Source organism: Lichenostomus cassidix, chromosome 2 (genome assembly GCF_008360975.1).
Source record: "Lichenostomus cassidix isolate B80296 chromosome 2, HeHo_3.0, whole genome shotgun sequence".
In the NCBI taxonomy this organism is placed as follows: Eukaryota; Metazoa; Chordata; class Aves; order Passeriformes; family Meliphagidae; genus Lichenostomus; species Lichenostomus cassidix.
Genome location: NC_139482.1, coordinates 76,786,199 through 76,808,244, shown reverse-complemented (window position 1 = coordinate 76,808,244; position 22,046 = coordinate 76,786,199). Strand labels below are relative to the sequence as shown.

Here is a 22,046-nt window from a genome sequence, read left to right as displayed (position 1 = left end):
CTTTCTCATCTGTAGATACCAATTTGCCAGCCCTCTTTTTCAGAAGGAATATGCCTTGTTTGACCTTCCTTTTCTAGCCAAGGGCTTCTTGTACAAGCCCTCGCTTTTTTATCTTTGCGAAATTCAGCTCCAGCTGCGCCTTGGCCTTCCTGACTTCATCCCTACACAAACAGACTGCATCCCTACACTCTTCAGCAAATGCCTGTTCTTGTTTTCATTGCCTATACTTTTGCTTCTTGGCCTTTGGTTTGACCAGCAGGCCTCACTCACCCATGCCAGTGTCTTGCCTTCCTTGTCCCATTTCTTGTGCCTGGGCATCACTAGCTGTTGTGTTCCATGGAAGGAGTCCTTAAAGATCTGCCCTTCTGCTTCCTTGTTCCTGAGAGCAGTTTCCTAGAAAGTCCTGGTGAGTAAATCTATGAAGATCTGAAAGTTTGCTTTCCTAAAATCCAAGTTCTTATCATAGAATAAAATTCCCCTTCACCTTCTGAATGCAATACCCTTTTTCTATTGAGAGATTATACACTATTCCTCATTAAAGTATTTAATTGCAAAACATAGATTTCATTGCTAGTAATAAATGACATTATTTAAGCAATAAGACAGAAAATCAAATTATCCCTCCAGAAGGATAATTACATGTTTTCAAATACCCTTCAAGATAGTAAACTGAAACTTGGCTGTGATTTGACTGGAAGTTTGAATCAGATGGTCCCCACCAATCCCCTCCAATCCAAATCCTTCTATGATTTTGTAATCACTCACATAACATGTCAAGTTGGGGACAATTTACTATCTTTTCCCCAAAGATTTGCATCAAGCTTGTTGGGTCGGCTTCATGCTTTGTGCCTTAAATAATGGGAAAAATTAATTGGTGTAGATTGTGTAAACATGCGTTCATGAGCAGTGGTAATAGTGACTGCAGGTTAGAGTGAGGCTGCTGTGAGTCTGTATCTGGTATTTGGAGTATATGACTTCTGTTACCTTGTGGCCTAACTTAACATAAGGAGGAGAAATCCTGTGGTGCTGCTGCTGCTCCTTCCCTCAAGGCATGTCTTCCTTCTTATACAGCAGATTAATCTTGGACTGGGGCTTATAACTGGTTGTGAAGACTGCAATTCTATCCTGTCACTGTTTTCCAAATAAATGTTTTGTCCTCTGTTGGCAGATTTTCTCGAGGAAATCTTCAAGAAGTGGGAGCAGAAGCAGAAAAATTTAAATGGACTTTAATGGCTGATGCTTCCTAATAAATGTAAAGAAGGAGAGAGATGTGGAATAATACCTTTCTTACAATTAAATGTACCATGTTTACATGAACTCTGGTTATCCTGGCAGCTGGTAAAAAGATGAATCCTCACAGGAAAGTTGCCTTAATTAGCAGCTTAAATCCCCATCATTGACAAAGAGCTATCTCACTTGGCTTGGGTATGAATAAAGTGCAGTGGTTTTTGAATTTCCTGGTTTCAGAAAAAGAAGGCAATAATTTTTAAAAAAATCAAGGTATCGTATGTTTACAAATCAGAATGCTCTTCTTTTCTTTCACAATACAACTTCAAGATGGCAATGCTTATTGGGGAAAGAGGGCAACAATGAGCTTGGGGATGATTTATGTGCCTTGTTTTAAACTGTGTAATGTTATACTGCTTGCCTGACTAGTATTAAAGGAGTTTGCCCAAGCAAAACTAACAAAAAGAAAAAAGGAATAATGAGCAAGATATTAAGCCTTACAGAGACAGTGTAGAGAGCTAATAGCTGGTGAATGTACTTTTTGCCTTCAGGTAGACTTCTAGATTCATTCATTATAGGACTGAACCTAAGATCAGTCTTAAACCATGAGGCTCCTAGAGCTGGGAAGACACTTGTCATCAATTTAGTTAAGAGGCAACCACACACCTCTGCAAGGTGTGATGCTTTCTATCAGCCAGGATATTTCCTGGGCCAGTAGCAGGATGTCCAGGGCAGACAGAAAAAAAAATGTCAAAGTACAAAGTATTTTTAGGTTGTTATGAAAGGTCCATGCACACATGCAAAGGAAGCGTAATGCCCTAATAACCTCATCAGAGAGGAGGTCTGAGTATCAGTAGCTGGATTGGGGTGTAGGCTCTAGAGTTTGCACACCCAAATGCCAGCACCTGGAAGGTCAGAGGATGCAGTTACTGGGTAGACCAGCTGCTGGAGGAATCCAGTATTCATGTGTATATTTTCCTCTAAGAGGGTTCATTTTGACCAGACTGAGGGCAGAACAGGATGAAGTAATTTGTCCTGTTTGTGGTTGTGTGAATGCTGTTTTTCCTGCCTGTGCTGACCTTTGTGCATATATGTAGATATGATGGGGGTGGTTGTGGCTCTGAGGGTGTGTGGCTGTGAATGCATATCTGTGGGGACCAGGGAACTGGGAGCTGGCAGCCTTGTACCTATTGGGCAACTGCATTTAGCAGCTGTTAGCAGGTGTAAAATCCCTTTTAGTTTTATCTTAAAAAAATACATGCCTTTGGGCAAAGTAATCAGGGAACAGGTGGGTGGTGCCTTGCAGAAGTCCCTTCTGCTAACTTGCTATTTAAATCACTTTGTTTTAGAAGCTCAGAAATACATTTGTGTTGTGCTGTGACCAAAGACATGCTGTCTTAAGAAGCTACACTTCTAATCCAGATCCAAAGTGACTAGAAGAGAAAGCTCATGTGAGGCATGGGAACATGCTGCAGTGTCTGTCTCTCTAGTCGTGTTCATACAGAGATGTTTAAATCAAGTGCTTTTGCTCAAGCCTAGAGGGCAAGATCTTTCTTGTAAAAAAAATAGAATATGAATATTGTTAATGAACAAATTACTTCAGTTCAGAGATATGTTCTTTGGTGAGATGGAGAAATTCAAGCCTGTAACTTTAGGGATGCTCTTGAGAAGTGCCAAAAAACTGCCAAAATTTATGTCTATCAATAAAGTGAGCATGATTGAGAGTCCTTTTGATATTTTGTCATGGGATGCAACTTATTCATTGCTGAAATAATAATGCATCTTCATAAGAAAGAGCACACTGAGGTATTTCGAATCCCACTAAGCCCATCACTCTTCAGGTTATCACACAACCCTCCACTTCTAGTTTTCAGTCACTCAGATCAGCTGTTTTTGCTGGAGATTAATAGAATTATGCAGTATCTATTTGTCTAAAAGATCTGCTAAAATGGCACATTATCTCAGATAGGAATCTGAATGCAATTTTGCCAGATATATTTATGTGTTTCCTGCTTAAGCAGTAGCAGATGAATAATAAAGACAAGGAGTTAATTCATCGTCTTATTGCTTATACTTGCCAAATACTGTTACAAACTGAACAAATCTGAAGCTACCTGTTAAATATTTCAGCACATATATATATACACTCTGAGATAGTTGTGAAAGTACCCCATTTTCTAACACTATTCTGGTGTTTCTTGAAAGAAGGATCATGGGACAATTTAATGGATTATGTGTTTGTGGTTATCATTGTCACATTGCATTTCAATATTGATTTTGATGGTGTCCAGGGCTTCCCCTGATGCTTAATTTACTGCAACAGATTTTATCAGGCTTAAGTGATTATCTTGATGTAACAAAACACTGGTAAAGGTGTGTTCTAGTTCTGTCATTATGATGTTCTGGCACTTAATTTGGCTAAATGTTTAGAGTCAGAAAAGAATTGTTCTGCCTTTATGCTAAGGGTCTGAGTAGCCTTCCTTTCAAGTATGGAAAACACACAACAGCATGGAAGAGAAAGGTCCTTACAAAGTACTCATTATTCTCTGAAATGTTGATTCTAAATTAAGATCCCAAATATTGGCTCTCTATTTAAGACATTTTATTGAAGTCTGCAAATTACAAAGTCCTCAAAAATTTACATTGCCATTGAGCTTCAAAATATGATTCTTCTATTTTGCTTTAGAGTCATGTTCAAAACATCTTATGAACTATATCTCTGAACTTCAGTGTAGGAGCTATGTTGGACAGTTTCCCTGGGATCAGAGGAAGGAGACTGATTGATGATCAGGGTAAGAGACTCCTGTACAAGAGAGAATTAAGGAAAGAACACTTCAGCCTGGAGAAGAAATAAATGAGGGGAATACTGGAAACATCTACACACCTAATGTGTAGAAACAGGGGTGAAAATGTACAGGGGTTTTTCTTGCTTTTTTCTTCATTTATTAGAAAAATTAGGGAGGATTAAATGAAGTTACACAGTAGCAAGCTCAGAACTAGAGCAAAAAAATAGTCTCTTCCACAAATTTTAAGTCAGTCATGGAAATAACTCACACAGGACACTATCAATGCTGATAACCTTAATGGAGTTTAAAAGGATCCTGAATATGTTTATGAACAACGAAATTCATTCAAAGTTACTCAGGGCTTAAAAACTCTATCTGTTTTAGGGAGCACCTGGGGAGCAAATGCCTGAAGGTTATAACTGTATATATATAAATACAATATAAGCATGTAAATATTCTTGTACTCATGTAAGTGTTGTTATACTTCACAGACTTAGGCTCTTAAGCACAGTCTTTGCCTGACCCTCTGCAGATGTTGCTATGTTCATTTCTTTGACTGATGTTTCCCTGCAGCATTATTGCCTCAAGGATTAATATACTTCACAGCACATCCCTGTTTATTCTCTTGCCTAGCACAGGATAGAGATAACAAAAGAAATATTCTCCCTTTCTTTGCAAAGCATTAGGTTATACATCTGACAGTTTCTTTGCATCTATCTAAAGGATACAGACCAGCATAATCCTAATTAGTATATTCTTAACATGAATGATAGGAATTTAGGAAGCATTTGAAACTAGAATCAGATCACAGGGTTCTGTACGTTCATATTACAGAAAACCATATCCATGTTAGAGCTAGACCACTCTTCTACCTCTGCCAACCATACAGGCAGACTGCTCTACAACTGTTCTTTCTATGCCAGTAGGTTCTTAGATTTGAATAGTTTCTGTTCTTTCCAATAGCTATATTCTGCTGTGTTTAGGCAGAGGAGTATTCCTTCTTAACTTTATTGTGCCAAGACGAATAAGTTGAATTTTCTTCATTTCATTCCATGGATGGAATCCTCTATTCTCATCACGCTGAGAGGTATTGTCTCTTCCTCCCTTCCTGTTTAAATTCATCTTCTTGAACCTAGTTTATCAAAATTGTTCCATTTCTATTTTAGGGTCATACCAATACCTTGTATTTTTTCACATTTATATGCCTGCATATGTCTGTATACTTAACATACTTCAATATCAGTATCACTTCAAATTTTCAGTTCCATATTTTACCCATGACTCATATTCACCCATTTTGGCTATTTAACCCTCCTGGTCTTTCCCTTCCTTGGGTGGCAGTGGAAAATCCCAATTTATAACAGACAAGCTCTACATCAAGCTCTAAGTGAATGACCTGGAACCTTTGTCTCTACTGTCATCTTGATATACTACCTTTCTTCCATGTTCCTTGCAAGTTCACCTTCTAGTCTGATAATTCCTCCAAGGTTTTCCTCTTTATTTGTTGTCAAATAATAAACTTCCAAATACATGCATATAAAGAAAATTCTAATGTCTTCCTTCCTTCCTTCAATGCCTCCTCTACAGTGGTCAGTAAGTACATTACGTAGGTCATCTGCAGTCAAACAGGGATGTGTAGCAGATAGATGAAAAGTGTATGTGTATATGTATATATGTATCTTGCAGATTTTTGTTGAGGACATTTGTTCAATTGTTTCTGTAAGTTGAATAAAATGGCCATATCACTTCATCTCAGTAGAGACACATATGATGGATTCACCTACTCCTATCTTTTTCCTTTTTATTGAAGCCTGCATAAATCTCTGTAAAAGCACTTAACAAAGACTGTATTTACAATGTATTATTTGACATTCATGAGGTTGACAAAATCTTTTTGTACACAAATAGGATTTAAGGTTGAAACAAACAGCTTATTCTTCGCAACACCCAAATGCAATCACGAAGCGAATCAGAAAATGTCCCATTACTGAAAGTAAATTACTAACATTTACATTGTTCTTAAAAGAGATGTTTAATTTGTTTGAGGCTTTGTGTTGCGTTTCTCACTTGGCACATGAAGTGTTGGAAGGGAATGTTGTTTGAACAAAATTGAATTTGCTCTGTTTGTATTGGAAAGTGTCTAGTTTTGAAATGAATACACTTAATGGAAGTAGACAGGAAAATGTACATATCTTTCTCTCTAGGGAATACTGCTCAGAGTTTTACATAATTGCTTCTGGCTGCTATTCTTTATTTACTCTTACCTCTCCCCATTTAAGAAAAGGATAGTTTTGTGATATCAACTGATAGAATATCACGTTATTTCATATAATGTGAACTCATAACTCTTTTTGCTTTTTATAACGTGAGACAAAGGAGAAAAAAAAATTGATATTACATTGTATGTGGCTGTTGTCATTGTAAGTTCCGATAAGATTGAGCTGTGTTTCCGCAGCACAAAATGCTGTTCTATTTATTTAGATAATGTTGAGCTGCAAGATGGCTCGATATACTGAAGCCAATTGAATTAATCACCACTTTTTGTCCTTCTCGTGTATGCTTAAGTTGTTCTGTGTTTTAAACAGTAAAGGTCTGGGATTACAGAAATCATAGAAACTGCTTTACTCTCTTGATCACTCCAGAAAGACTTGTCCATCCTCAGATAGTGGTTTGTTAGTGATTTGAGGGTAATGGTGCATCCCTTTGGAACCACTTTTTTTCTAATCAGATGTCAGATTCCATTTTCCTTGACCTTGCAGAAACTTTAAGCTCAAGCCCCTCTCCTTGCCCTTCTTCAATCAAATGTCATCTTTAATTTCTTCTGACATTTGAGCCTTTTGTTTCAAAAGCTGTGATCATGCAAAAACTATTCCCTTAGTTGTTTTGGACATGATTCACTATGGCTTCAAATGTCTTTTTTGTTCACATAGTAGGCAATAAAATATATTACTGTGAACTGTTGTAAAACACCTATTTTAAACTCAAGTGCTCTTGGTACAAGCCAAATCAATGTTCATAATGGAGATTTTATACTCCAGTGTACAAATCACCTTGCACTTTAACTGGACAACTATTAATAAGTCATAAGTGGAAAAGAAAGCTACGTGATCTGCATAGCCAAAAAAAAAAAAAAAATTAACTCTTTATTATGCTCATCTTTCATTTTATGTTGGTAGTTGACCACATGTTCCCAAAAGCACTCACACTGCACCAGCTTCATTGTTACAGTATAAATCATTTTTAATCGTACTGTTCACTGCAAACCTGTGCTATCTGAAAGTAATTACAGCTAATTCAAAGAAGGAGGACACAGTGGGTTAAGCTTAGCTAAAAGCTGAAGCCCTACCTAGTTGCTCACTCCCTCCTCTGCCCTCAGTAGGAAGAGAGGATGAAATATTTCTAAGTGGAACAAGAAAGCTACTGGGTCAAAACAAAGACAGAAGATTCCTTATTGCAGCAAATGGACTCACCTTGATGAAAATGAATTTATTAGCAATTAAAATTAATATTTACAGGTAGTGGGAAACAAAAAGATATTACATAGCTGACATATAAAACCATATTTCTTCAATCCATTCCCAGGCTCAGCTTCACTCTTCACCCCGACTCCTTTCCCTTCTCCCCCGAGAAAGCACACAGGACACACAGTGGGGTGCTGTGGTCACTCTGTAACACCTCATCTCTGCCGATGCTTCCTCCTCAGGCTTTCTGCCGCGTGAGTCTTTCCCAGGGGCTGCAGGCAATCCCTGTCCCGCCGGTGTCCCTCCCGTGCCGCAGGGCCATCCCTGCCGGGCCTCTCCTCCCTCCGTCCCTGCTCCGCTCTCCCCTCAGGCTCGCAGGGCTGTTTCCCGCACGGTTCCCCTGGCTCAGCCCCGGCTGCCGGGCAGCGTTTTGCCCTCCCTTGGCCAGGCTTTCCCCGGGGCTGAGGGGCTCAGCCTGCCCTGCCATGGGGCCGATGGAATGTGCTGTGTCTGCCGTGGGGCCGGGCGGGGCAGACCCGGCAAAGGCCTCACCAACAACACCTGGGCACGGAAACCCCGGGTGAAAATGCATGAGGATGGAGGTCAACAACTCATCACATCAACACTTTTTTTTTTTTAAACTAAACGTCACCTTTTTCATTTCAAAACATGAAATCTAACTAGCATGCACAGCTCCCTGAATGCAGTTTGGCAAACATTTCACTAGCTGATGAGGACATATTCTCACATGAACAGTTACCTACATATGTAAATAAAATTCCTACATTTTGTTCTAATAAAAATTAATACATCATGTCGGTATTATAGAAACAGACATCTGTGTCCTTTAAACCATAATTATGTTCAATAAAAAGGAAAGCTTGAAAAGTATGAAAGAGACAGAAGATTGTCAAAAAGATACTTTCGTGACCTACCTGGTTGCATGATCTTCTTTGAATGAAACACCTTTTCAGATAAACATCACATGAGAAAAATCCTTCCAAGGATAAGAGAAAAAGAACATTTTATTTGGGAAAAACAATCAAACAAAACAATCAAACACAACCAAAACTAACCAAAAAAAAACAAACAAAAAAAACCCCAAGCAAAACCAAACAAACAAAAAACCCCTCCCAAAAAAACCCCCAACCAAACAAACAAAAAAACCAACCCAAATAAAAAACCCCAAAATATGTTCATATTAAAAAGAAGCTTCAATTTCTCTTCAGTGAGAAAATTTTACTTGATAGTATGTAAGCATAGAAGAATTCTTGCTCTATTCTTGTTAAATCATAAACCTTTTAAAAGGAACAGTGTGAGAAGAAACTTTATTTAACATTCCTCTGTTTCTTTTTTTCAGCCCCCTATTTAGTTTTAATCACTGGCTTCTGATACCATTTGCTCCTAAAAGTTTTTGTATTTCTCTTCAGCCTTCAAATGGGTTAATTTTGAACTGCATGTGTTTCCCTTTAAATCTAGTTACTATTGAGTTTCTGGTGTATTCAAAAAAGGTAATTTATCCACATTTCTTCTTCTAAAATTTTTTTTCTGAGGTTCTTTCTATGTTGTGATAATTTGAAAAGTCAGTTTTGCATAAATTATATGAAAACCATCTAGTCATTCCTGAGCTTGGAGATATTTGAAACACTGGCTTTGCAAATTGGCACTATATGATAATTAGAGTATGAAGCTATGTATTGGATATAACTTGGCCACTTTTGTCAACATAAACTTTGAATTATTTATATCTAGCACTACTAGCAGCTGGGAATTACATCCATTTATACTTGGAGGCAATTCCCAGCTGCTACTAGTGCTAGAAGTTCTTTAGATACAGTGGGAACTCCTAAACTTAGTGGATTCTGATTAAATAGTTTGATTTCATTTTAGAATATTTTCTTGACTTGCATAGAGGTTAAATTCTAGAGAATTCTAAATATAGAGCCAGGTTAAATTCTAGTAATGTCTGACAGGACCTACTGTGAATCAGTTTTTCTCCTAATGAATTAAGATGACTATGACTGAGCTTCATTAATACAGACTGCTTGTCTTTCTGAAAGGCTTTTAGGGAGATCTCTCACCACAGATTTTTACAGATATTACAGAATAATTTTGCATAAGTAAATAACCGGTTAAATTTAGTAGAAAAAATTCTTTGTGATAGCCTCAAGACGTTGTTTTAGTTAGCTGCTGTATGGAAGACTGCATGGCTAAAATAAGTTTGTGATGTTTTTTGACTACAAGAAGGCTTCATTTTGTCTTTTTAGGTTGGGATGTCTATTTAACAAAGTGAATGGTTTTAAGGAATTCTTAGGCTAGAGAACCAGCAGTCTTATGTGATAAGGGTGTTTCTCCATAGTTGTTAATGACTTTTTCAGAATGAGCTTGTGGGTTGGGAAAGTATTAAGTGAATTACTCTCCTGAATCAATTCAAAGGTAACCCATCACCCTTAAGCCCCTTAAGCTGATTTAATTCCAAGCTGAACATCAGACTGCTGGCTTCATGAAGTGCCTGCATAATTACAAATATATTTATTGTAATGCGCTATGGTACCCTGACTGCTTCATCTCTAATACAGGCTGAGAACACAGGCTGTTGAACAATAATTCAAAAGCAAGAAAATGAAACTTTCACAAGGAAACAAAAATCTAGATGTATGTAGTGGTACCCACATAATCAAATCTACAGTTCTTGATCTATATCCATTCAAACAGGGATTAAAAGGTACTTGGACAACAAAAAAGAAAGGGTAGCTCCACATTGAAAAGGATGTCAAATTTCCATTCCTGATTGAAATGTTTGTCACTTCATTTTAGCAACTGAAGATGTAGTGGTCATCAAGAAAGTGCTCTTGAGAATTTTACTGGAAGATACTTCTACAGGATGTAAATTGATGAAGTGAGGTTGGGCTGTCAAAAAACAAAGCTAAAATTCAATTAAGTCATAATCACCAACTTGGTGTACATTGCACTGTATAATTGATGAATGATGAGAAATTGTCATGCAGATACAAATTTGGCTGCTTGGCTCATAGAAAGAAACAAGAAGAGATAATATCATAAGTGGAAAATACTCAATGTGTTAAATGGGAAAGAAGATTGATTTCATTAGGTAGTTAAATAATATGCAATTTAAATATCTCTGACCAGTGTGAATGAAGAAAAAAGTATAACTTTTTTCTATTTGAATTTGGGACTTTTTAAAGAAGATCTGCTAAATCTTTCTCATATAAACAAAACTTCAGATATGAAGGCATTAAATAGACAAATCAGATTTTGAGCAAAATTGAAAGTAGTTAAAAAAATTTAAAATTAATATAATTGATAATTTTTAGATAAAATGTGTCTGTAATTTAAATACAATAAGATAAATGAATCAGAAATGTATTTTTTCCTTAATCATTCTTTCGAAAAACTCTTTAGAAGTAGGATTGGTATTTGCAACAAAGCAAGACAAACACAGTTTTATAAGTTAACTTGGTTTTGTACAGGTCTATATTAGTAGATTCTAAAATAAATTTTTCAAATAAGCGTTTCTACCTCTATATGGCTGTTCCGTGTAATGTCCCAGCAGTGTGATGAACACAGGCAGGAAAAAAGGTAAAACAAATTCTGAAGTATCATTATGATCACTGATAGTTCCTACTTCTGTTTAAGTAATATTCTGTTAATGTATGTGACATAACTCCTTTCAAAAACAGAACTTGCTCCAAAACACAGGTAAAGGTTTAACTCACATTTACTGTTACTCCCAGTTTTTCAGTCCCATCTTTAACTTTCCCTGCTAATGGTTTTAATGTCTATTTCAAAGTACTTTTTTCACTGGAGATGGTGGCTTTGCCCAGCAACGTGCTGGGGTTAGTGATATATTTAGGAGAAAATAAACTTGAAGAAAAGCTCCTGTGAACTGAAGCTAAATACATAGATAATTTTTCTGTTCCTTCTTTTTTTTTCCTTTCTGTTTAGCTTTTATTGGCCATTAATAAAAACTCAAGCTGTGTCCCTCTATTTCCAATATCTGACTCACACATTGGAATAACTGAGATAGGGGCCAGAGCCAAACAGAGGAATTGTTGCTGGACATAGGCAGAAATGTTCACAAGTTCCAATCTTGACATAAACAGACACAAGCAAGTTTTCCTAAATTGTTTTACATTGGGTGTTGGAATTTGTAAATGCAGATGACAGAGTATGTAATCACAAGTAAATCTGCACAGAGGGTCTCCTCCATCCTCTTGCCTCTTGTGAAATCTTGCTTCACATTAACTGGAGCTCAGTCTTGTTACTCAATCAAAATCTAAGTACCAAAAATGGGTTTGTGTCAAGCACTAGGTATTCACCCCATAGAGACAGCAGGAGACGTAAAATTTAGGATTCATATAGGTATTTTATTGTGTGCATCCTTTTTTCTACTCACATCTGATCACCTGTTTTGCATTGGTGTTTTCCATACTGTATCTTGGGCCCCTTAGCCATGAGAAAAGACATGAGAAATGGGACTATCTCAATAAAATCCATCCCTGGGGGCCTTTACTGTAAAAACTATTAAAATGTGACTGCTGTAGCACTGGGAAGGAGGGATTAAGAAAGTCTGAGCTATAAAATTGTCTTGTTCCCATCATTCTCACCACAGGATAACACAGAGAAAATTAATTTAAAATCAGCTGGAAAAATAATAAAAAAAGGAAAAACTGCAAACGTTTAAATAAAATCTGGACTTTGAAGTCCTACATTTTATTTTTTAAAGTAAAATAGCAATTGAACTAAAACATTCTATATCCTAAAGGTGTTCTTTTTTTGCCTAGGTTTAACCTGTCTTCCCTTAACCTGTCAGTGTACTGCTCCAAATATCTTTTCCCTTTTTAGTAGGCTATCAGTTATATTTTTTTTCTTTACCTGCTGTTTATAGTACAATAAAAATGGATATAAGATAATTAATTCCTACATTTCTGTGAATGTGATGCTCCTTGGAAAGCAAAACAAAACAAAACAAAACAGAAAACAAAAAAAAACACCCAAGCAATCAACTAATTAATGTAGAGAAAGAAGATGAGGGTAAGAGAAAAAATTAGGAAGATGAGTTTGACTAAAATATTATTATTTCCATTTAAATTGCTATATTTTCTGAAAGAAATAGAAGATAAGATGACAATAAATCTTATATATGTTTTAGACAACACCTCATTTGCTAAGCTAACATAGAGTGCCAAAAATATAACATCAGTTAGAATTCTCCTTGTCTAGGGAAAGGCATGATCCATTATTTTTCCTGATGATATATACTCCAAGAGCACAACTCTGCATAACTTCGAGAATCAAACTTTCTTTTCCAAGCACATTTGAAACAAATATACAGCACTGAAGCAAAACTGTAAAAGTAGTTCTAGGTGACACCACCCTGACTACTGCAGCTCATTTATTTAAACTGAGTTTGCTATCACTGTGAGACTCTATTGAGTTTCATTTTAATGATATACATATAATAAAGATGTCTTTCACTAGAATCTTCATCTCTGAGGGAGATGCCTGTATATTTCTTTGTTTTCTGTGCTTGGTAATAAATTATTAAATTTGGAGGACAGAAATAATATGAAAGAATTAACATGGTCACTATGTCAGTAGAAGAAGGTGATTCATTCTCCTAAGGTTTCTTTTTGTACCTGGTTCATCTGACACAGTGATTTAATGGGGCCACATTAAAAATATAATTTTGTCTTACTGATATTTATTAATGGATACAAGACCAAAGGAAACCACCTTCCTTCCCTCCTTCCTTCCTTCCTTCCCTGCCTGCCTGCCTGCCTGCCTGCCTTCTAGGTACTGGACACTGACCAGGCTGTAGCATCTCCAAGACTTTCCACAGCTTTGCAACCACCTCAGAAGGTGGTGGGTTGTGTATCCTGTAGAATTCCTTTCTTGTACTGAGTTGCCTTCCCTGGGCTATAGGATTAGCAAGAGTTCATGTACTTTATCTACTTTATAGATATAGATATCTACTTTATAGATATAGATATCTACTTTATAGTTTATTTATATAACACAGTGTCATTAACACAGAGACGGAGTGATGACAACCATCATAGTGCTGCAGTGCCAGGCTAAGGCTGTTATGGATAGTTTTGATGGTATTGCCATTACCTGAAGTATTACTGCAACTTGTGTTCTGGACATATTTACTTTTCTATTTTGGGTTCATTAAAACATTTTGTCTTATTAAAAGGAAATATGAAGGTAGGACAGCTAAAATGAATTCCTTCAGAAGTTCATTCAACATGCATTTGGTTATTTCTTTCAGTGGCTCAGATCAATATAAGAAATTATGAACCTTGACTACATGAGCTCCTTAGCTTTTATTTCTAAGGCAATCCTCTGATTTACTGAACTTGCTGTGTCGTGCATATTCTGTAGTCAAAGCCTAATAGTGAGTTTTTGAGAGAAAATATTCTTCCCTTCCAGTTTTATGTGTTCATCTATTTCTCTGCACTTTGAGACACTTTATCTTTCTTTTTTTGATGTCATGCAAAGGAGGAGGCAGATCAGAGGAATGTCAAAACAAGTGTTGGAAAATTGACAAAGCAGTAGATCTACTGTGACAAGAAAGTAATATTAGCTTTAATCAATAATAGTATATATCAGACTCTTTCTGCTGCTGATATAATGATTTAAATGAAGGGTATATGAAGGACTGGGCTTGTGGCTAGCTGTTAGTCACAGCTCTTTAACACCATCCAGAAAGATTTGCTGAAAGTATCAGCCACATTAGAGTATGTACCTTCTTGTGCAGTGGATGGGTTGAAGTTTAAAGATAATTTTGAACTGTGTCATAAGGGGTTTAAGTAATTTTTGTGGGTAGGAGAACCACAAAGCCATTAAACATTAAACCCACCTAAAATTAGTAGGCAGGATGTATTCATTAAGAAGTAGGAGTATATAGATGTAGTCATCACTTAGGAATAATTTAACACAAGTGGTGTATTGTGTTGGCATATTTCCATTTCACATCATTAGTTTAACAGCTATAAAGCAGCAAGGAACACACTGTCAATGTACTCTTTGCTGCCATTGTATTTTGGGGTGCAGGTCTCTCTTAAATCCGGATTTACACAGCTTTGCTTCCAAAAATTTTCAAACAGAAATTCTTAGTGAAGGCTATAAGAAAACTGTCACTCTTTGTTTGAATTAATCCACAGATGATACTAAATACATTTGCATTTTAAATCTGAGTCATTTTAATGTTGAAATTACTTCAGTTGAAACAGTAGAGTCATTTTAGAACTTCTCTTACACTGCGCTCAGATTCACATGGGAATTTAACCTTTACAAATATCACTATTTGAAGGGGGAGAAAGGTACTTAGAAAGAAAATGAGGAAGTCACAAAAAGACAGTCATCCTGCAGCACTGTTTCATAATTTTTAATATTCGCCTGACAGTCAAGCTTGGGTTTCATAATTGGCTTCTGTTGATAAGACTGCTATGCAGAGAAAAAGAAGACATGGGTAATTAAACAGGTGAAAGAAGCTGCTTTATTCGGTTGTCTGCAGTTTCAAGAAGTGAAATGCACACAAAAGATAAAAACATTTTTAATCCACATACTCCTCTCTGGAAAAAAAACTAATAATAATAGTAAAGAAAACCAAACCACTAAAAGCCAAGATAGAGGGATTATTGTCTGTACAAAATACCTACAAATGAAATAGGATTTCTAAAAAAAAGTCTATTTTCTAATGCTGTAAATAGATTTTGAATTTACATTACCGTATTTAGAACAGTGTACTAAACAAATAGCTAAATGTGTAAAAAAAAAGTAATTAAAGATAATGCTAAATATAGTTTTTAAAGATGAGAATGACAAAACAAATTATTATTTTTCAATGGAAGTGATGAGGTTTGAAATTTTTTTGTCTTTAGATAAACTACAATGTGCAGATTTGGAATTGGATTTAAAGGCATTTCAAATTTAAAAGCATCATAGCTCCTCATCAGCTGCAATCTTGCAAGAAACAGAACTAGTGCAGTGTATATCTCTTTTACACAGAGCAAGTGCATACTCATAGGAAAGGGTAAGTATTCCTACTTTATTCTCGGTGAGCAAGGGTATATATGCATGTACCATTATCGTATTTAGTACATTTGCAAACTCCTATGTATTCTACCATCAGAGTTTTAGGGGAGGGGCTCTCCTTGTGCCTTCAGGAGAATTTTGCTGTCTAATAAAATAGTATTAGTAAGTGTATAAATGCTATATAAATACTATATTTAACATTTTCTTCTGTTTTATAAAGATATTGAGATACAATAATTTATTCATTGTTTGAGTACACAAATTAAATATGATTAAATTCCAAAAGCATTCTGCTAACATTCGACTTTCCATCTTTTTTAAATTATCAAAAGTTAGCTTCCTAAGACCATGAAAATGCCATTTCTTTTGCACTGCTGCTTTTAGTGAGAGGTTGGACAAGATGACCTTCAGAGATCTCCCCTAACTAAGGTTATCCTATGAATCTGTGATCTTTTTTCTCCCACATTCTAAGATAGTGTTTTAAATAAAAAACCTATATGTTAAAAAGATTGTAAACTGGAATGTTCAAATTTAAAGTTGTTATGCATGTTACATTTTAAAAAAAGGGAAGAAGGGAAGGGAAGGGAAGGGAAGGGAACGGAAGGGAAGGGAATTCTGAAGTACTTCAGGTAAAAAAAACAAAAGGGGGAGGGGGAATAAGATACATTCAGGGTACAGATCAATAGCTGCTAGATACAAGCCCTCCAGCCTTTGGCTCAAGGGTTCATAGCTGCAGTAACTTAGCTGATTTACCTGGGACTTAGTCTTCCAAAGTCTTTGCCAGACTCTGCAAAAGGTTCAGGCAAAATATTGGTTAATGTTAAATTAAGTTTTTCAAATTCAGAATCAAAATTTTGATACCTAGCTGGTATAAACTGGAAGTTGTTGATTTCGTTTTCCATTCACAAAAAATTTTTCTTTTCTTAGCAATTCTATCTAGTAATTATTGCTTCCATCTTTTATTTATTCCTGCATCTAGTGGTTATAAACCTCACAATTCTCTAATTCATTTCCAGCTCACAATTGCTACCTTTTCAGTGCTATTATTCATCTAACTATTTGGGGAAAACAGCAAAACTTTGGTTTTTCTTCTATTCCTCAAGCTTTTAGATGAACTGTACCAAAACCACAAGTGTACAAGTCCCCAGATTAATTGTATGTGATATTGAACAATTAACAGAAACCAACCATTTGCATTTTAATAACATTCTGACAATCTGGTAAATGAATCCATTAATCTTTATTAGCTGGGTATCAGACACCGGACAGTAGAGTTCACTGGTGTGTATAGGTAAAAAGAGGAATGTAAGTCATGTTTGAAATAATTTTTCCACCAAAAACTACAACCAGTAAGTCAAGCTTGGCTAACACGATGTAAGATACTGATCTGTACTCACACCAAGAAAAAAAGCAGAAGCTGATAGGTTTAAATAATATGATGTCTGTCACACGAAACAAATGGCTGGGTCATTAAAATGAAACTGATTCTTCCCATCTACATTATGACACTGAGATTAAAAGAAAAATTTATGGAATTAGAATGTGGCTGTGCTCAGGACGAAGGTCAGACTGCTGCTGATTTCTCATAGAGAGTAAATCAGAGCTGAACAGATGAACAGAATGAAATATATCTATCAGCGTGAGGAGATACCTTATTATTTTCTCCCACAGGCCTTGCTGCTGGGTTTACATTCTATTTTATGCATTGTAGTCCTAGTTGCACAAACAGAAGTCACTCATTAAATAACCTATTTTGAGCTGAGGTCTTTGTTTCTGCAGAGGGTAGATCTTGATATTGTAACCTCTAAAGCTGCAATTTGACTGTATATGTGATTGCTTGCAGTGTTTGCATCTGCACTCATTCTTTCATTGCTGCTTAGTTCTCAATTAATTACTTCTCCGAGGAATTACAGCAGCAGCAAATTGTTTTCAGCACCTCTGCACTACCCAAGCAAAGCAACTTTAGTCCTATTTCTTCCCTGATACTGAGGTGAAAACTGAATAAATGGGGAACAACAGAAAACAATATATCCACACCTTTTCCCCCTGAAAAGTTGTTGAGTCTATTTTGCTCATGACAATAATTAGTAAGAGATCTCCCTCTCTTTATTTCAACCTACAAACTTTTTCAGCTGATTTCCTCCATCCTCCACCCTCCTGTTAAGGAGGGGGAGTGAGGCAGTGGCTGGGTGGGCATCTAGCAGCATGTCAAGGGCAGCTCACCACAAAAGCCTGATATCTAACTTGCTTTTTGAATAGCTATGGAGTATGAAACTATTATTTTCATGGAACTTAAGCTATTTAAGTCCCTAAGTATCCTAACTGGTATTGGTTTGCTAGTAGCACATTATGTGTAGATCTTAACAAGCTTGAGAGGTGAACCCATGTGAACCTCATGAAGTGTGAGGTCCTGCAGCTGGGTTGGGACAGTCCTGAGCACAAACACAGGCTGTGCAGAGAATGGACTGAGACCAGCACTGAAGAGAAGGACTTGGGGTGGTGTTGACAAGAAGCTCAATGTGACTCAGCAATGTGCACTTGCAGCCCAGAAAGCTGAGTGTATTCTGAGCTGTGTCAGAAGAACCACGACCAAATGTCAGGGAGGTGATTCTCCCATTCTACTCCATTCTCAGGAGAGCCCATCTGGAGTGTTGTGTTCAGCTCTGGAACTCCAAATGTAAGGAATTGGACCTGTTGGAGTGACCACAGAGGAGGGCCGAAAAGATGATCAGAGGGATGGAGCACCTCTCCCATGAAGACAGGCTGAAAGAGCTGGTGTTGCTCAGACTGGAGAAGAAAATGCCCTGGGAAGACCTCTTTTCAGCCTTCCATTACCTAAAGGGGCCTACAAGGAAGCTGAAAGGGACATTTTAGAAGGACATGTAGGGACATGACAAGAGGGAATGGCGTTAAAAGAGGGTAGGTTTAAATTAGATATTATGGAATAAATTCTTTCCTTCAAGGGTGGTGAGGCACTGGAACAGGTTGTGAGGAGAAGTGGTGGAAATCCTATCCCTGGAAGCATTCACAGTCATGTTGGATGGGGCTTTGAGCAACCTGCTCTAATGATATTGTCTGTGACCATGGAACCTGATGTTATTTAAGGTCCTTTCCAACCCAAGCCATTCTATGATTCTATGAAGATTTCTTTTTTTTTTAATTACATGCATCACTGTGCAAGTCTTTCAAATTTCATCCACCTCTGTGCTTCTGAATAGTATATCTTTTAGGGTCTTCCTGAAGTTTTTCATTCCTGGTTCTCATTCTTGATACCCTGCATAATTCATGCTTCAATACTTTTTTTGACATTGCTAGTCACTTATTGTTTCCAGGTTAACTAGAAATTATTTGATATAATACACCACATGTCACAGGCACATGTACCTCTGGTAAGGCCCACAGTGACTTCTTCCCCTGAAAGAAAAGGCCACTTGTTCCTAGGACTGGTTCCTGTCTTTTTACTGATTATTTTTCGTATTCAAGCACTTTTGCTATTTTACTATGATTGCCTATTTTGCAGAAAGCTTATGCATACTTGAGTCCCTTAAGATTAGTTAATAAGTTTAAATTTCAAAAATGAACCACATAATAAGCTTTAAAACTAAGGTTTAACTTACAACCAATTCATATGTTACTCGTCTGTTAATAGTAACACATAACAGGACAATAAAGCATAGAGTGCATTATTTTCCTGCAGTTTTTAACAGTTTTTTGGTCGGTTTTCTTTTGTTTGTTGGTTTATTTTTTTTTTTGAAGGAGAAAGAATGGGAAAGGTAAAGTTCCCTTTATCATTATTTTTCTTCCTTATGCTGGTTATTTCTATCCCTTCCAAAGCAGTAAATGTTAAGTTTATATTTTTAAGTTCTGTATCCTTTGCACCCAAAAGTCATGATTGTGGGCACATTATACAAAACATTATTCCCCGGCCTAAAAGACTGAATACAGGGATGAAAACTTATATGTATTTTTACTTAAAAAATAGAGGCACCAAAAAATGTAATCTCCCTGAAATTTTGGGTTGAGTCAGAACTGGAAAATTTGTCACTTTATAGAATCTCACCAGTCACTGTTTTCCTGTTTATATTTTCTTTCTTATAGAACTGAATATCATAATGATGTCAGGGGATTTAATATTGAGTGTCATTTCAGTTTTTTAATGTAGAATGTAACCAAAAATATTTGGAAGAGAAAGCAAGAAATAAAGTGAAAAGTGTAATTATTTTGTTATCATATGGTAATATCACGTTATGTACACAATCTACCCAGGAAAACTACTTTGAATATATTATTTTCAAAGATAACATAATATCTTGCAGCATGAAAACGATCATGAAATCTGAAATGGAATTGAAAATACTTGCAAGTAGCTCATTTCAGTTTCCACATATTATGCACAATGCAATATTATGAGGAATTTTCTGTGCAGGTGGAAATTTAATTTTATTCAATGCATTACATTCTCCAGTGTCTTTTCTGACAGAGTATTTCAGAATTTTGTATTGTGTTTATTGAACTCATTATACAATATCCCTGGGTAGCTTTATGACACTAATTAGAGAAAGGTCAGTGAGAATGATTCTGACACTGCCTTTTTAGACTTCCAAAATGGATGCCATGGCAATTCATACCAGCTGCTGGCCTGTGCCACTGGCCTGTGACGGAGTCACAGTGAGGTTGTTTTTATTTGTTATTCTGTTGCAGTTCTTCTTTATATTGCATCTCTCTCCGAGCTTCCCATATCAGTTCTCAGTAATGCTTAATTTCTTACCCTGTTCCTCAGCAGCATACTGATTTGATTTTTATATCCATCCATCTCAAATATGTCCAAAGGATGAGATGTTAAATAAATGAGATATTATGATGAAAGCACATTTCCAGAAAAGCTGACCTTTCCAAGAATAGTCATGGTCATTCAGAAAAACTTTCAGCAGATGTGACTGTCCTCTAAAATATTTCTTTCTTTTCTGAAGCATTTTGTACTTGTAATTGCTTCAAAGGTACTTAAAATTCAAGCAGACAAGAGATGGGATTCTGTCTCTCTCCAGTTCTGCACTGCATGTGAAACAACCTACCCTCAACAAGAAGCAGTTTAATACATTATGTATGAGAAAATGTAGCAAAGTGGAAATTAGTGTATATAGTAGGAACATCTGAAAATTAAAACCTGGCCATTTTAATAAAAAGGATTTGCCATAGCTGGACTAGGAAAAGATATATTAAATGGAATATATTTTTAATACTCAAGTACAAATGCATTTTATACAGTGGAAATACAGGATAATGTGTTTGTGCATATTTTCTATGTGATCACATGGCTCTGTAGAAAATCCCATCCCCACCCAGGAGTCAAGAAATATCTTTTGAAGAGAAAAATTAGTTTCATATTTAATAGTGAGAGAAGAATTTCCCAAGTAGAGGTTTTCTCATGGAAATTTGAAAATTTTGAGAGATTTAATACTGAAACAAGTCAGTGTTTCACTATGCTATAGACATAATGAAGTTTTTTAGCAAGCAATAAGGACAAAATATATTTATCATGCCTCTACAGTTCATCCCATCAACAATTTCTGAAGTTTTGTAAAATTATAGAAGTACATTTTCCACACATTTTACATGACTTTTAATGAACCTTGCAGAAAAGGAAATATGGAAAGGAAAATTTTTGAGAAACATAAAAAAAATATTCATTTGAGAATAGCTGCAAATTAAGAACAGTTCCAAAACAGCATCTTAAAAATAATGGTTAAGAAGCCTTCATGATGGCTCTTCCCCTGTAGAATTTTTGTGGCTATATTGTCAGTAGTGTGTAAAGGTCTAGCACCTTCTTATCAAATGATTTCCTGAAGACTGTAACTGTTTGAAGTCATGGTTATGAACTCTTTGATGATGAGAAGAGACCAGCTATTAATTTATTTTTATAAAGCAATTTGTGGTCCTAATTTTCAATTTTGGAATAAAATGTTATGCTGATTTTTTTCAAATTCTTTATTTTTCCATCTGAATTTCCTAGCTTTCTGTGCTTGTCATCAGCAACATAAGTATTGTAGTAAAATATATAAAAATCAAATCATTGCTAAATATATTTAGATTTTATTACAAAGAAGGGGATGTTTATCTTAGGGACTTCACCTACTTTCTGAAAAGCCATTAGCCTATAACACTGTATAAAATAAAAATACAGTTAAAATTGTCACTCCATTTCAGGTTTCATCAGCATGTTTCCTTGGGAATGTGGGGGTTTAAAACCATATCCATGTATCTAACTGTTCTTCAGGAAGCTTATGAGAAGAGGTAACAATTTGGTAGTGTTTGTCAAAAATATCTGTTGAAAAACACCCTATTTTTTCCCTTTCTTCCATCCACTCAAAACTGTCAGCAACATTTGCACTGATTTTGATTGCCCTTTTAAATGTTTTAGGACTGAGATCAAATCTGGGACATATCACCTGGAAAGGTTTTGCATGATAATGAAGAAGTGGCTGAAAGAGTTTGATTAGAGTAAAAGTTG

General features: G+C 36.1%; 1 long non-coding RNA gene across 2 annotated transcripts; it reads left to right on the top strand.

The window, feature by feature from the left end:
• Positions 1–225: 225 nt before the first annotated feature.
• Positions 226–19,592, top strand: LOC146441644 (uncharacterized). 2 transcript variants are annotated; one of them, XR_014850466.1, is made up of 3 exons: positions 226–406; positions 15,385–15,536; positions 18,172–19,592. It is a non-coding gene; the product is annotated as an uncharacterized LOC146441644 (long non-coding RNA). The 2 variants fall into 2 exon arrangements; XR_014850467.1 differs by lacking the exon at positions 226–406 and adding an exon at positions 2,576–2,678.
• Positions 19,593–22,046: the final 2,454 nt, after the last annotated feature.